Source organism: Chelonus insularis, unplaced genomic scaffold (assembly GCF_013357705.1).
Source record: "Chelonus insularis isolate UGA/USDA-ARS -01 unplaced genomic scaffold, ASM1335770v1 contig_30_pilon, whole genome shotgun sequence".
Lineage (NCBI taxonomy): Eukaryota > Metazoa > Arthropoda > Insecta > Hymenoptera > Braconidae > Chelonus > Chelonus insularis.
This window is the reverse complement of record NW_023276482.1, coordinates 376,265-383,872: the sequence shown is the minus strand read 5'-3', so window position 1 is coordinate 383,872 and position 7,608 is coordinate 376,265. Positions and strand designations below refer to the sequence as shown.

The 7,608-nt window shown below is 29.0% G+C and overlaps 1 pseudogene; it reads left to right on the top strand.

The window, feature by feature from the left end:
• Window positions 1–2,139: 2,139 nt before the first annotated feature.
• On the top strand, window positions 2,140–4,083 carry LOC118065364 (uncharacterized; annotated as a pseudogene).
• Window positions 4,084–7,608: the final 3,525 nt, after the last annotated feature.

Sequence of the window (7,608 nt, the reverse complement as noted above, 5' to 3'; positions counted from 1 at the left end):
AGGGTAAATAGGTTCAATTTTTTCAGGTCTTTGGATATATAGTGTATCTCTGTGAATGAAATCAGTATATTTTTTCAGGAGCATTCCAAAATGATATATATGTAAATCATTGAGCTTTTCATTATTTTGAGTATTTCTTTTGGAATACTAGTTAAAGAAGAAATATCGAACGATCTCTTCCGTTTCTTTGCTGAAGTTGCTTCACAACTTTCGTGACTCGCTTGCTGTTTATTTTTCTGAGTGTTCATAACTTTCATTTTCTTTTTGTCTACAGTAAGTACGGAGTGACCATTAATTTTTGAAAACAGAGCAATAGTTTGCGAGTTAAAAATTTGTATCAAATGATTGCGCATTCTATCAGCATTATATTGCACATTTTTTGGCCATTCTCCTAGAGCTAATGTTACCGCAAACGCTAGAGCAAAAACACCACAATCGTAACTATTGTTCTGTTGTTGAACAGTTGGAAAAATGATAGGATTTTCTTCAAAAGAATAGAAAGGATAAAGAAATTTAAAAAAATTTAGATATTTATCATCAACAATTTTATTATTCGATGAGTCAAAAATATAAATATTATGAGTATCATAATAACTGCACACCCAATGACCTCCCTCCATGAAATATGCATCGGGATCACTGATTTCTTTATCAATTCGAGCAAGTATTTGCATATGTCGTTTATTTTCAGGAATCGGTTGAATCATTTCAGGCATCTGTAATTTCCAACTCTCTTGATATTTATAATGGAATTGAACATGAATTAGATAAGCGATTCTACCAATATGCTCATCTTCAAAATAAAAATTACTGTCAGAAATGTGTAATTGTGAATTACAATAACACAGTTTGTCTGAGAAGACAGTATTTAAATTCAATATGCTTTATTTACAATGTTTTCAAATGATATTATTAATGAATATAACAATTTTTTATATAGAAAAAGGTAAATGTAGTTAAAAAAATCGGAATCTATGTAAAACTACACTTAACTTAGTCTATACGTTCCGAATTAAAGTGTGCTGCTGTCAATAACAACAACGCAAAGTTAAGATAATCTATTAATTCAAGATAATTTATTCACTATCAGGTATTTGAAAGAAATTATAAATAAATAAAATAGTTTATAGCATAGAAAAAGGAATAATGTATTAGATCGAAATTAATATGATAACACTAAACTTTGTCTATACGATCGTACACTAAACTACACTAAAGAAATATTATCAAGCATAGAAATAAAACTATAGATTATCGGAAAACGTTAAAATCATCGATAATGGAAATTAGTACATCCCGCCATCTGTATGCGTCCAAAGTTAACGGCGATGATATTAGATGCAACTATATCATTCATCCAATAGACATCCAAAGAGATTTTTCATTAGACAGTTGTCGTTGTCTGTATGCCGTTATTGGAAGACTGTATTATATGTCATGTAATATTTGTGCCATTTTCGAAGTGTGCCAGCATTAAATTTATAATGTTCGTAACGTGAGAATAGTTTTAACCGTTTATTGTAAAAGAAATGATCCTCTAGTATATTTATTATTAGATATAAAGTGCAATTTTTGAATAATAAATGAATTTACTAGTCCAGTTGATGAATTTATTCTGTTCAACAATCAAGAAACTTATTTTGTTTAACTATTTTCAATGATTAAAATTAATTTTTTTTTAAATATTTTCCGAATTAACTTTATTCTCTGAATTGACATAATTTACTTTATCTGAAAATAAAATTAAAGGAGAAAAAAGCCAGAGTCTTCAACTCGATGATTTTGATGTAACTCATTTAAATGAAACACGTAATGATAAAGGTAATTTCTATAAAAAAAATTTAGTCAAGAAGATTGTAAAAATTTACACATTCTTTTCATCAACAGTTTCTCACTGAAGAAAACATTTGATCTGATTGGTAATAAGAAGAGTGATGTAGCAGACTAAAGTATAGAAAAAAGTAAATGGAATTCCGAAAACAATAGTAGAAGAGAAAAGGAGCATACTGAGTGACAAGAAAACTGATACTGATTCAGATAATGAATCAACAACTAAACCCTACAAAGTATCAAGTCAAATTATTCTGGAAACACTAAGTCAAGAAGGTACAGAAAAAACTGAAATAAAAGAAAATATAAATGTCGATAGTTGAAAGTATAAAAGTAGTTCATGATGAGTCACTAGCACCTTCAAAACCGAAAGAATTTGTTGAACTTAATAAAGATGTTGAAAAAATTGTATTGGATTCTTCGCAGGAAGACGCAGATCCAAGTGCTTTCGTAGAAAGTACAGACAATAATACATTTAAAAGTAGCTCCAAAACCATCGAAACACCTGAAAGTAAAATGACAAATAGAGGTAATGATTCAAACAAAAGTAATGACAGTGATCGTACAACAAGTGTATCATCAGATTTAAGTGAATCAACTATTATAGAAATCATTTCTAAGGAAAAAATTCCTGAAGTATTAAGTTTAATTGGCGATAGTAAAAGAGAATCGTTCATATCTAAAGATAAATCCAAACTCTTCCAGTCGAAAAAGAAATAAATGTTTCGTTAAAAGTCACATGCCTACTTCACATCGATGAGACTACAAAAGAATTAGCTGGTAAAGAGGTTTTAGCAGTTTATTGTGAAAATATAAATGACTTTCATACTTCGTCAAGAAGAAGAAACAGCAATACTTCTAATATTGCAGACGTATCTGATAATAAAGATCCAGCATCTCTTGGTTCCAGTAGCCAGGAATTCTCATCCATTTCCTCTCTCATCTAGACTTTCTATAATATCTTATGCAAGCTCATCAAGTGCTTTTTCTAGTGGATCTTCCAAATCTGCTTAAGATAATCCATTTTCTTTACTACAAGGTGTTTCCAAGCATGCAAAAAAGCTACATGATCATGTTTCTGACGAACTTACAGAGAAGTTAAAAAAAGAATGAAAAAATATCAATTTAATTTCATCAACTGTTATTAGTTCTATTAATTTTGTAATATCAAATATTGAGGGAAGTGTCAAAGAAAAAAAACGAGGAATGCAAAGTTTCAGCATCTCCATCAACACCAAGTAGACCCAGTGGACAATCTCTTGGTATTTTAAAAAGTTATATACCTGTTTATGATCAAAGTGGTGCCAATCGAAAAAAAATGTTTTGTTAAATGGTCTGATAACAATTATTATCCAAGAATTGTAGTAAGTAAATCTAAAAGCAAGTTTAAAGTCAATTTTCTCGATGAAAAAAATAAACTTCTTATTGAAAATTTTATTATTCCAACTCTTTCACCGTTGCCTATTAATCTATTTGTTTATGCCATAACAAAGAATGATGACAATGGATCATGTGGAATAATTACAGACATTGAACATATATCTGATGACGATAATGATCCTTGTTATTCTGTAGAAACTGATGAAGAAGAAAAATTAAAGGTTCAAATAAAAGATCTTTTTGACGGCTGATCAAGCACAAATTTTTAAGAAATAATCAATGAAAATGCTGAAGATCCACCTCCTCCACATATTGAGAAAATGTCACTTAATAATGTTGAAGAATTACAAAAAACTAAATCAACTCCGGTAGTTTCAACACCTAAATCATCAAAGGCTAAAACTCGAGCTGGTCCATCAACAATCAGTCAGAAATTCAACCAGACTCTAATTCAGAACTTGAAACATTCTATGAGGTAGAGTGGACTAAAAAGCCTTTTATTCGAGAACGATTAACATCTTAAATAATAGCAAGAGGTGGTAAAATTTATGAACATTCGAAAAAATTTCAAAAGTAGAATATAAAAGTGTGAAACTTATCACCAATGTTACAAACATCACTGCAAAAAATCTATTTTGTCTGTTAGTTAGAATCACTCCTTACAGTCATCAGTGAGTTATCAGATGTTGCCAAGACCAAGAAAATAAATAGCTCGATTTATTGTCAGATCAACTGGCAGTAGAATGGAGTTTAGAGAAAAAATCTTACGTAGAAATGCATAAACGTTCTTCCAATTTACCTTTCCAAAATATCAAAGTGTTAATACCAAAGACTTGTATTGCTGAAAAATCTTTATCTCTGTGCATAAAATAATAACTTATAACATTACGTTATTAATTGTATATAAAAACATTGGATATAACTAAAGAGCAACTTAATTGAATAATTATAAGCTACTTAATGTTGCAAGTTAGAAAAACGATATATGGTATACGTATACGCTAGAAGCATGATTATTATGAGGAAAAGGAGCTTAGATTGGAGATCTTTAAATCCTTGAAAATTTGATTATGTTGTTACTTATATTTATCTTTTTGAGAGTAATATTAATTTCAATCATATTGATCCAAAGAATCTAAATTCTATCCATATTGCTTTATAATACTATTTTTTTTTTAATTTAAAAGTTGTGAAAATACTATTAAAATATAAAATCAATGTTCAATAGATGAACAAATTGCAAAAGTCAATGATCATGTTTTTTTAAAATATATTAATTAATAAATCAAATTTTATGTCCATACACAAATTAATTTTAATTTTGTGGACAAGCAAAAAAGATTTTTTTTCAAAGAAAGCGTACTTCTATACATGTACCTACATGTGAAAATAGAAAGAATCCCAAAAATCTCCATAATTATATTGAAAATCATTATGCTGAAATTCGATATACAAAATTTAAATTTATTTTATCATTCTAAAAACTATGTTGCTAACGATAATGAATCATTCAGTAAATATTACATTTTAGATACAAAAGATTCTGCTATGAATTGTCTACAACACGAAATAGACTATGAACAAAAAATTAAAAAAACTACGTAAGATTAAAATGTTTGATAAATGAAAATTACTATGGATTCAAAGAAGAATAAATTTTATTTTTTAAATCTATTATAAATCTAATTTTTTTATAGTAGTCGTACTAATTATTTTAATGGGTAAAATGAACATGGTAATGGATAGCATTATCTGAATGTTGACAACTATTTTGGGCTGGATTCTTCAAAGTACGCCCATTTCTATGATCGTATGCTTGTTGATGATTGAGCCACCAGTTTTGTCTATTGCTACCGCCATTGCGGCGGCGACGGCCTTTAAAATCTATAAAATAATCCATAATTATTAAATAGAACTATTTTACTAAAATTTCTTCGACATTTGTATTTATATTTGAAGACGAGTATCATTTTATTCCGATTCTTTGAATATAAATTCAAATACTTAAGAAATTCTCGTTCAAAAGTTCTCTTTAGTTCATTAAACTTACTATTGTTTTTAACTTATGGTGCCTGTACTTGTTGAGACACTGGTGGTCGACGGAATGGTGCCTGGCTTTGCCTAGATAATGGGCTCGATGTTGGTCGAGGCTTTCGTCCTTGTACTTGTTGAGGCACGGATGAAACTGCTGCAGGCTCATTTAGTGGTTGTGGTGGTAACTCACGTAATGGTACCTGAGTTTGCCCAGGTAGTAGTATCGATGCTAGTTGAGCTGTTGATAGTCCGGCTGGTGGTAGTGCTGCAGGCTCATTTGATGATGGTGGTGGTGGTGGAGGTGGTGCAGCTTTCAGATAACTTGTTAAATCAGCTACCATTTTTCGTAACTCAGCCTTGCTAGCTGCTTGACGTGAAAGCTGTTCTCTCAAATACATATTTTCAGCTTTATAATCGTGTTCTAAAAAAAAAATATATAGAGAGTATATCAAAAAACATTCTGCTCTATTGTCACATGCTTATTTTAGAAAATAATCAATATATATATAATTATTGTAAAATAATTTCATCTGGATTAAAATTTATTAAATATAAATATATAATAATTTTTGATCCTCTAAAAATCATTAAACATTCATTACATATAGTAATGATTTTCTAAAATAAACATGTAACGTGGAGTTAAAATAAATCCGTTGTCCTTTTCACATGTTTCATTGTTGTCATTTATTTTCACTATTGATATCAAAATAGATAATACAATGTCATAAAGTTGTGTTATTCAAATTGATATCTTATCATCTTAAATGACAATTTTCAATGACATTGAACAATCTGATTTATATATTAATTGTTATGATTGTTCACAACAATGAAACGTGTGGAACGAAAAACCTATTAATTCTAACCCAACTAACCAATAAATTGATCAATTTATTTTAACTTAATTTCACGCTTATGAAAAAGACAAAAATTAATATACATCTAGGAAACTTTCCATATCATTCCAAAGTTTTCAACAACTTATTTTATTAGAAAAAACATCTTACCTTTCTGTTGCGACATTTTAGTGGTTACTTTTGATTCATTCAGATCAAATTATTAACTTGTTATTTTGTAACCCCCTACGCCCCATTGTTTTCATCTTATCGAATTAAGTGTAGCAATTTTAATATTTTTGAACGATGTGTGAATTGTTTGCGCAACACCAGCGCCATCTTCTTCATATATACAGAACTACTCTACTCTTATCGGAACGTATTTGCGAATTCAGCAGGTCACTTCTCTCCCAATTAACTTAGCTACTGAGTAGAGATGCCAATTTTAAACTTTAAAGTGTAGCAAACAAGAAATAGATAGTGGCGTTCTCTTTTGGATATTCCATTAGATATGACAAAAAATAAATTCATGATTAACATAACCAATTCTTCTTTATAAAAAAGAATCATAGAAGTGTAAATTAATTTGAAATAGATGTTAATTAACAATATTTTTATTGATTGATTTTTTAAATTGATAAATTGAAAGAATCGCATGTCCAGTAGATATATGCTAGCAGCAGTATTCAGTGCTTCAAAAAGAATAAATGAAATTATATAAGTAGCAATAATTATTTTTTCAATTAAAACATACAAAATTCAATCAATTTTCAAATGTTTAATAATGCAATTTATCGTTCATTCTAATTTTTTTTAATATCCTCTTTTATAACATAATTTCTGACAGCAAGCGCATACGATACGAGGTGTATCCATTGATCTTCTTGTTAGAGCAATGAAAGCATTGTTGTAATTATCATAAATTTGAGTTTCATTTAAACAAATAGTATCTTCCTTTTGATAAATTAAGGATTTTATCGCTTTCACGGCTGGATAATGGGGTGATAATATCCGAACAATAATGGATAAACAGTCACAAAGATTGACTTAATGTATAACAATTTTCTAAATGCGCAAGTTTGCCAAAAGAATGTTCTACAAAAAGTTGTTCAAGGGTTTCGCAAACATTGCGAAAAGTGAGGGTTTTCATTTTTTCCAAAAAGGCAATATACTTTGTTATTACGTTAATAATGTATCGTTCACGATTTTCAATAAATTCATCGTAATTTTTTATTGTATTACTACGAAACAGATCATTATCTTCGGTAATATAGAACGTTTTACAATTGTGATCACATTTCCACCGGATTCTGTTATCACTACATTTTTCGATTTGTAAAATATTAAGAGCCTGACATTTATGATTAACAACGATTGGTTCATTATTTATAAAAAAGTATTCTGTATTACAAAAATAAGATTCTGTTGTAGGAGTGTGTAGTGATTTGCCGCATAAATTTTTTAATTGTGCGCTGATTCCTTTAGAAGCGCAATAAATAGTATAATAATAATTGGATTTCTCTCT